The sequence below is a fragment of the Haliotis rufescens genome, unplaced genomic scaffold (genome assembly GCF_023055435.1).
Source record: "Haliotis rufescens isolate VD_foot unplaced genomic scaffold, xgHalRufe1.0.p SCAF_27, whole genome shotgun sequence".
Classification (NCBI taxonomy): Eukaryota; Metazoa; Mollusca; class Gastropoda; order Lepetellida; family Haliotidae; genus Haliotis; species Haliotis rufescens.
This window is the reverse complement of record NW_025963968.1, coordinates 6,057,049-6,066,954: the sequence shown is the minus strand read 5'-3', so window position 1 is coordinate 6,066,954 and position 9,906 is coordinate 6,057,049.

The following is a 9,906-nucleotide window of genomic DNA, read 5'->3' as shown; positions in this document are numbered from 1 at the left end:
ACATTATGGATCGGATGTACAGGCAGCTGTGATGATACAGCTGAAATTTTGCTGACTGAGGTGAAAAAAAATCACTTCCAAGATGTCTCGCAAATGTAACTACCGTATTTCATCAAAAGACACTACTACCAACACATGAATCCCTCTAACTGGGTCATACTATCTAAAAAAGAGAGGCCGGTCCATTATTTCATCAAATTATTTATCCCTAGCTCATCAACTTATGGCATCTAATGATTACTCCCTTTCACTTAGACCGCGGGGGCACGGGTGGCCCAGTCGTCTGAGGCGCCGCGATTCGCTGTGCAGAGTTGCGTCCCTTGGCCACGCCAGAAACCTATGATTGTGGGTTCGAATCCAAAAGACGTCAAAAGATGGTGATTGTTGTTACCCTGTCTGGCGCTCGGCATTGAGGGGCTAAAACAAGGACTGGTCGGCTCGGAGTCAGTATACTGTGTCTTAGTGGGGTATTCATGTTAAACTGCGGCATGGTATCTCAGTGGGCTAGCACTATAAATCGGCATCAGTCCGGACTAGTACAAGCAGCCACACAAACACACACACACATACATGCACGTCGCTATATAAGTGAAATAATCTTGAACGCGACGTTAAACCCGAATTTCACCTCACCTCACCTCTTTATTATCAAATAGTGGAAGTACGGTAGACGGGTGACGCCTGGCATCTAATGGAGGAAATACTGCAATCCACCGTCTAATATAGAGATCTTGTATCTCCTTGGTTATTGAAATAATTAATTGGTGGTGATTTTATTAATCAAGTTTTATTAATCAAATGTTTCACTGTTATCCTAGGGACATTTCTGACCCGTGAAGAATAGAATAGGTCTTCAGTAACCCGTGCTTGCCGTAAGAGAGGCAACTATGCTTGTCTTAAGAGGCGACTAACGGGATGAGGCTTGCTTACGTGGTTGATGCATGTAATCGTATCCCAATTGTGTGGCTCGATGCTCATCATATCAATCCCTGGATTGTCTGGTTCAGACTCAATTATTTACAGATCGCGGTCATATAGCTGCGGTATTGCCGAATTTTATAAACAAAAACAACAACAACAACAACAACAAAATCTTCTCAAGTTCTGAACACAAAAGACCGCTAAATTTAAATTATGTCAGGTAAGTATAAATTATGTATAAAAGGCAGATTGTTAAGGTTTTTGTGAAGCGTTTTTCTAATATTTGACCCAAGCTGATTTCCATGGGAGATGGTGTACTTGAAGACAGGACAAACATTATGGTACAAAATCATCTTAGGTCACTTTCTTCATAATACTGAAGTTCTAAAACTCCCGATTCTATCACTCATTAGAACGGTCGGGTAGCCTTGTGGTTAAAGCGTTCGCTCGTCACGTCGAAGACCCGGGTTCGATTCCCGACATGGGTACAATGTGAGAGCCCATTTCTGGTGTCCCCCGCCGTGATATTTCTGGAATATTGCTAAAAGCGGCGTAAAACCATACACACTCATTACAGCCATATATGTATTTGACCATGTCTGAAGTTCAATTCTTGCAAGTGCAAAAGAAAAAAGGCTGAAGTACTCAAGGAAATGGAAAAAAACTTTTTTCGATCTCAGATTTTAAATAAATGCAGTTAATATACAAAATATATAAATATTCAAACAACTCAGTTAGTAGTAATTGGGCCTTGGCACAAATACAGCGTATCAAAGGCTTTTATGTCTTTTTACACGTAAAAGTGTGTAAAGAAAAATATGAACAAAACAGACTATTGTGAAAATGAGCACAACCAGGTGTCAGTAGAACAAGGTGAATGTCCATGACCTATGACACCTTGACGACAGGTGAAAACAGGTGCTTGAAACCCACGTGCATGTGATTTGTCAGTGGTTAGTGATTTGTGAGTGGCATTGTGGGATAGTGAATCATCGTCAAAATATCAGAACGTAAAAGTAACATATTCCCTTCTCAAATAACAACTTACATGTCATTATTATTATGTACATAAACATAGCTGTTATTTTAATTGTTGTTTTGATAACTTTTTCCAGGCTAATTTGCATAATGCCTATAGCCTGTTTCTGCCATGTCAATTTGGACTTAGTTTTATTTTTGAATGTTGAAAGTGCCTACAAATTACCTCCTGTAAAATACATTTTGTATTGAACACTGTGATAAAACTAGCAAATCCAGACTAGTACTTTTCCAGTTGTTTTGTTATTTCGTATTTACATCTACGTAATGCTTTGTGTCGATTATTAAATCCAGCAAAACAGGTTTTTTTCCATTTCCATGAGTACTTTAGTTGTCAGCCATGTAAACATGTTTGATAATTTTCATACCTAAATTTCAACGTTTTCCGTCATGGTCCTTAACCTAGTCTTCCTGCCCATAATCTATATAGCTTGAAATAACTAGTTTCCTTACAACCACTAATTTTTAAATACAGCATTTATTTTATCTGACATTGACACAGTTTACACACGCAAGGTCGAAAAAGAAAAAAAAATAGTTCACTTATCACTTCAATCCATTCCAGACCAGGCCATCTTATCTTTCAAGGAAAAGGCGCAGTCCAGTGCCGTTGTACAAAGCGATCTTAGCGCTAAGGGCACCGTGACTTCCATACCTTAGCACTGACTTATGCAGTCGTAGCGCTCAGGTTGTTCTGTACAACGGAACCCAGATCCGGTATGACTGTAACAACATGATAGTCTATGGATGAGTCAATGCGTATTTTGACGGGGGAGGTGAGGTGAAATGGAGTTTAACGTCACGTCCAAGATTATAGCACTTATATAGCGACGTGCATGTACGTGTGTGTGTTTGGGTGGCTGCTTGTACTAGTCCGGACTGATGCCGATTTATAGTGCTAGGTCACTGAGATACCATGCCGCAGTTTAACATGAATACCCAACTCAGACACAGTATATTGACTCCGAGCCAACCAGCCCCTTAATGCCGAGCGCCAGACAGGGTAACAACAAGTACCATCTTTTAACGTCTTTTGGTATGACGCGGTCGGGGATCGAACCCCGGACCTTCCGCTCTCCGGGCGGACGCTCTACCACTAGACCACGGAGGCGGTCCTTTTGAGGGGGGAAATTAGATCAGATTGAAGACGAAGTTGAGTCCTAACGTTTTCAGTCGGTAATAAAAAAACCAAATACAAAATTTAATACTAATAGAAAAAAGTCGAGCGGTGATTCCAGCTCTTGTAATTCAACTCAAGTCCAGGAAGCAGGCGTATCCTACTCGCGGCTGTACATGCTGTCGGAATACCAGACTAACAGTGAGTGAGTGAGTGAGGTTTTACGCCGCTTTTAGCAATATTCCAGCAATATCACGGCGGGGGACACCAGAAATGGGCTTCACACATTGTACCCATGTCGGGAATCGAACCCGGGTCTTCGGCGTGACGAGCTAACGCTTTAACCACTAATCTACCCGACCGCCCCCTAACTAACAGTGAAGATGTAAACATGTATATATACACTGAACCGCAAAAGAAACGTCACCATGGATAGAAATATGAGAAACCTTATTTTTTCAAACACTGTAAACATACTTTGAGACATATAAAAAAGATGAAACTTGGCAAAACTGATCATCAAGGTTGAAATTAAAGTGTCAAATGTTCTTAAAGTGAAACACAACACTAGTCTCTAAATTAAGTGGCATCACAAGTCAATATCTCGTGTGTCCGGCATGTGCATTGATGACTTCCGTGCAACGTCGATACATGGAATGGATGAGGCGGTTGATGAAGGCCATAGGCACCTTGATCCCACACTCTGAGGAACGCCTGACGCAGTTCAGCTGCAGTTGTCGGCCTTGGTCGGACGTCATTAAGCCGTCTTTGAGTCTCGTCCCTCATGTGCTCAATGGGATTTAAATCGGGACTGAGGGCAGCCCACTGCATGGTTCCGATGCCATTCTGCTGGAGGAAGTCTCTTGTTGTTCTCGCAGTGTGGGCACGGGCGTTATCATGCTGAAACTCGTGGTTTCGGTGACCCAAATGAGGTATGGCGCGTGGTCTCAAAACTTGATCAACGTACCGAGATGCTGTGACACCATTGCCTCTCCCTGGACCAATGCTCTGGAAGACCACAGGGCATACCCTCTGTGCAAGACCAATTCCACCCCACACCATGATGCTATGACCACCCCACGAATCTCTCTCAACAACATAAGCATCCGAATAACGTTCTCCACGGCGTCGCCATACTCTCTCGCTGCCATCTGCTGTTGAGATACAGTAACGGCTCTCGTCTGAGAAGAGGACTCTTCACCACTGCTGCATGGTGGTGCCAATGCTGGTGCTGTGTTGCCCACTAAAGACGGTCCCGGCGATGACGTGGTGTCAGAATAGGTCTTCGGTGTGGCCTGTGACAGTGAAGGTGTCTGCTCGTCAATCGTCGACGCACGGTGTCCGCAGTAATGTGTCGCTGGTTTGTCCCCATGGTCTGTCGAACAGTTTCCGCAGCAGTAACAAAGCGATCTTGAAGATGCTTTCATACAGTCTGACGATCCTGACGTCGGGTGGTGACCCTTGGTGTTTTTATCATCAAATTTCATTTTTCCGGACAAGGTATGTTAAATTTTAGAAACTTTGTCAAAAATTAACCAGATATTTAAATGACAACCTTCATGCAATGTTACTTGAGGTGACGTTTCTTTTGCGGTTTAGTATATAAACTAACCAGTTGTTTTATAATCATATTGAGGTAATATTTATAAGAACGAGAGGATTTTGAGTGCATTGTGCTCCATCACAATATAAAGGGCGAGTCATTGCGAACCGCATGTACTTGCGTCACGAACTTATGATAATTATAACGGCCGGCAGCTGGACTAGTTTCATGTTGTGTTTGCACCAAGTAACCCGGAAAGCAAGCGGGCATGTTTTAAATTATTCTTTCTGTGACGTCGGTGGAATGATTGTAATACGCACTTGAATTTTTTAAACCTTTGTCAAATACCATCCTCTATATGTCAGGCCTAGTATTTCAGTAAACCTGCAATAAGGGTCACCTAAATGCTAGTATTGGAGACATAGAGGATCGCCAAATACATACAACCTAACATTCCACACCAGGTCCTGGCAGGGCTCCGTTCCACAAAGCGATCTTAGTGCTACGTTGATCGTAAGCCTATGATAAAGTAGGCCAGAATTGTATATTGTCTTGATGAAAAACTAACCTGTAAATTAAAAAAAATATATATATGTAGACAACATATCTTAATAATTGTATTTTGTTGTTGCAATAACCACAAAAATGACTACTACTTTCATAATGAAATAAGTTTAAATATCCTGCACCTTCAGGTTAACATAATTTGTTCGGGTATCACAAAATGCTTTGGTCTCTCAAACCTTATGAAATCATATCATCCTTTCATTATGATAACTGCATGGTCGCCTATACTACCGGGCAAAAGAAAGTATACACCCATGTTTGATAGTGGCTAACATTGGAACACACAAGAAATGATTATTTGATGGTGATGTATTTGATACGGATTGTGTTTTGGAACTTAACTTTGCTATGTTTCCACTGCTTCTTTCAGCCTAGCAACGTTTGTAAACGTTTGCAATGTTTTGGCAAAATCCAGTTTTGAAATATATATACTTTCTTTTGCCGGGCAGTTTACGTACACACTGTTATGAAATTTCCCAAATGAATATGATGTTTCTTTTGAGAAAACCCGAACCCCATTTGTAATTTTCTTTTACGAGCCTCTCACTGAACCACAATAACTTGATTGTCGAATAGTATTCTATGTGTCGGGGGTAACGTTCTTGATCGTCCCTGTAGTGTTACTACTTACACTCCTCTGACATATTTTTCTTCAACGTCAAACACCCATTAAACATGGGACTGCGACGTACGTGAAGATCCGGGGTAGAATAGGTCTTCAGCAACCCATGCTTGCCGTAAAGGGCGACTACGCTTGTCGTAAGAGGCGACTAACGGGATCGGGTGGTCAGGCTCGCTGATTTGGTTGATGCATGTCATCGTATCCCAATTTCGTGGATCGTTGCTCATGATGTCAATCACTGAATTGTCTGGTCCAGACTCGATTATTTACAGAGCGCGGTCATATAGATGGAATACTGCTGAGTGCGGCGTTAAACAATAAATATACAAACAAGCATATGATGTTAATTCCGCCATTCCGTAGTCCTTGCAAATGTGATTCAAGTTATTACAACTGTTTCCTTGCATGCCTGCCATCTCAAATATTATAATGTATACTAGTCTAAAAAAATGTTAAAGAACACCCGATTCTTTCATGCTACTATAAGTGAATATTTTATGACAGATTCACTATAGCGCGGACCTAAATTATTTAGGTCCGTGACGATGGTAGTAGCCTAGCTAATATGAAATATATCATAGAACCATCTCCCTTGTTAATATGAAACAATCGGGTTTTGTTTAACTTGTTTTGAATACTTAAAATAATATAGTAATTAATGGATATCCCAAATAATGGGTATTATGGTACTAATTACAAATGTCCTGTATCTCGAGGTTTATACATATTATATTTAACAAAATATGCTCATCAACTTCCGTTTCCCTACACATATCACGGTATTCATCGCCTACCCACGAGATGACGAATTAAGAAGTTTCCTTGACATTTCCTGGGTCGTTCACTTTTGTTTACATGCGTAGGTTACATTTGCGTGTCACGTACTCTCTCAGCGACAAACACTTCTCGGTCACTGTCATTGTGATTGCTATCACACGGGCAGCCGACGCTTTATGTTGATATTATAGAACAAAATATTAACCAATGAAATTCGAGAGACGAGCACATTCAACCAATGAAAACCCTCCGCTCTCAGAGATGTCGAATAAGCACGGTGATAACGCGTGGTCTTCTATTATTAGAAACAAAACATACATCAGTAAATGAGCGTGTAGGAGTTGGAACCATCCCTGTCAGAGCTCCAGGGTTGTCGACTGGCGTTAGGTTTGCCAAGCAGTAAGTATTCTGTACAATGCATAATCTTTAGCATTCTGTATAATGCACGATTGTGCATGGAAACGACAAGTCAGCGTGACATTATGGGTCATTCTGCCCAAACGCAGAATGACACACAAGTTCACCCTAAAACGTGAACCTCTGCACGTGTGTAGTGGATTGAAGTCGTGGCCGTATGATTTCGTTCCATGCAGCAGCAAGTCATTGAAACAGGTCGCCAACAGACAGGTAAACCATCTTGTTCCCCTAAAGTGTTAACTGTGGCCAGTGTTCAGAATCAGCTGATCTGTCACCTGTATTCGCGGGTGGTTAACGGAGACACGACATATTTTGTTTATGTTGGTGAGATATGGACAATTCTTGGACTCTGGACCCAGGGTGCGTGGACAATAGAAGTCGGTGTCTTATCGCATTAGTATAGGGCACAGGTCTGGAGGACACGTTTGGGGGTTATCACATTCACAGGCAAATTTGGTCACGGTTCAACAACTGTTCAACGACACTATAAATAAACGTGCAATTAAATACAACGAATTTGCAAACTTCATGAGCAATAGTTCCTTCGTATACATACATGCCTTCAGGTGGGTAAGACTTCGCCCGTATCCCCACTCTAAACGTTATGTATAATATGTACTGCCGCTCAATCCTTTTAATTATATATATTTTTGAGGGGGACACCGGCGGAAGTGTTAAAAAATTTGCTTTGAATTATCTTCATAACATGTTGAGGAATCTTCTTTCATTTGGAATCAATAATCAGAGCTCCAGATAAGCTTTTGGTGTTGTGGGTATTTTACCCATGCATTTTGAAATCATTGGGTATCAGTACTTCTACCTGGGTATTCAAATTTCTGTTACCCACTAGCTTTTACACATGTGGGTATTAATGTTAAATATTAAAAAACACTATTCATCTAGTCCCTGCAAACTGGTGTCGTGTGGGTTCGAGAGCTTTATAGGACTAAAAAATACCATGATACTTCCACAAGAAAGTGTGATGGCATATGATCATGATGTAACTGTCATCGTGGAGTTTGGCAAGGTTGACGGAATGCCTGTTTATAATTTCAAAATAAGTTGCTGATTTGCTAATCGAATACGCAGGGTTACTTCACAATATTTTGATGATACGCACAAGTTTTATTTTTATAGCATATCTGTAATGTTCGTTGCGTATTTGATACGCTTGGATTTTATTTTACTGTGTATTTCTGCATTTCTGTTACGTATTTTACGCAGATATGCAGCTAATCTGATGCTCTGATAATGTAGAAAATATTATTGCATGACATAGCCCTTGCAGGCTGTATCAGGCCTAGATCACCTGGGGCTGGCCTAGAACTATGGGTGGTGGCCCAGCTGTCTAAGGCACCAGAATTCACTGTGCATCCCTTACACTTGCATCACTTAGGCTTGCCAGAATCCTCCATCATTAGTTCTTCATGTCCCAAGAAGTTTGCTCGCTCAATATTTTTGTCTTTTAGGCCACACATTTTGTATTTTTCGTTTCACGGCTTGCCACCCAGGAAAAGCACCTGGAAAAGAAATAAATGAAACATGAAAATATTTATTTTTATTATGTCTTCCACTGGTAATGTAGACCTTCTTATACAATAAGTCATGCTATATATAAATTACATGTCAACATCACTATCAGTGATTCAAGTCAAGAAGCCAGCTGCAGTTTTAACTCCATGGTAGAATGACTTTAATATGAATAAATATAAATAAATGAATAAATGATTGACATAGCTATCTATTTTTATTTATATTTCGGCCCACTTTGTGTGGAAAAGCTGGAATAAATCTGTGAGACATAAAATTAAAAAAGTGTGGCCTTATGATGAAATTATTTGGGCCAGTGTTAGTGGGAAATAATACATGTCAAAGTACAGGATTTTTAACATGTTTGTGTTTTTACGTACAATGAATTTCATCAATTATAAATAATAATTGATGAAATTTATTGTATGAAGTAAATAGTTACTTTAATTTTGTAATTTGTTTGATTTATTTGTAGTTTCATCTTTATATTTTTCTTATCCATCAATGAATGTAATAAATAAAAATAAATTGAAACTATTTTGTACTAATTTTAGGAATGTGACTTTTGGTTGAACACCTGAAAAAAAGAAGCATCAGGTTTTTAAGTCTTGCAGGTCTTGAGTTGTTGTATCCGACTGGGAAAACAAGGCTTACCTGTGATATGTATATAGGATGGTCACAAATATATCAAAGAAGTGTTATGTTCTTAATCTAATGTAAATATTTTCATCATTCAGCTGTGTCCGCCATGATTCCAGTTCCAGAAGAGTGTTGTCAAGAGAAAGGGGACGTCACGGAGTATTCCAGGTATTTTGTCATGTGTCGCTATATGCAGTCGGGAAGCTGTCCCAGTTTTCAGTTGGAATTTGTAACATAAAATAAGGAAACTGAGATACATTTTCTCCCTCTTTGACGGTGTGTTCTGAATGTGTAACAACCTCTGGGACTATGATTTGTGGGGCGGTCGGGTAGCCTAGTGGTTAAAGCGTTAGCTCATCACGCCGAAGACCCGGGTTCGATTCCCGACATGGGTACAATGTGTGAAGCCCATTTCTGGTGTCCCCCGCCGTGATATTGCTTGAATATTGCTAAAAGCGGCGTAAAACCCATACTCACTCACTCACTCATGATTTGTGACCACCATGAGATAGGGGACCTCGTGGGTGAGACATCCCATTTTGACTTCTCGGTATATTTTACAACTACAGTATCTTAGCAACACACAAATACAATAATGAAACTTTAGTTTATTTATTACAGAGATACATGACATCAAACATTTGGACTCACTTGTTGCAAAGTCCTATTTTCAGTTTTATAGCTGTTTATGTGATAATTGCAGATTTTAGATATAATGTCTGATTAATTGCACAT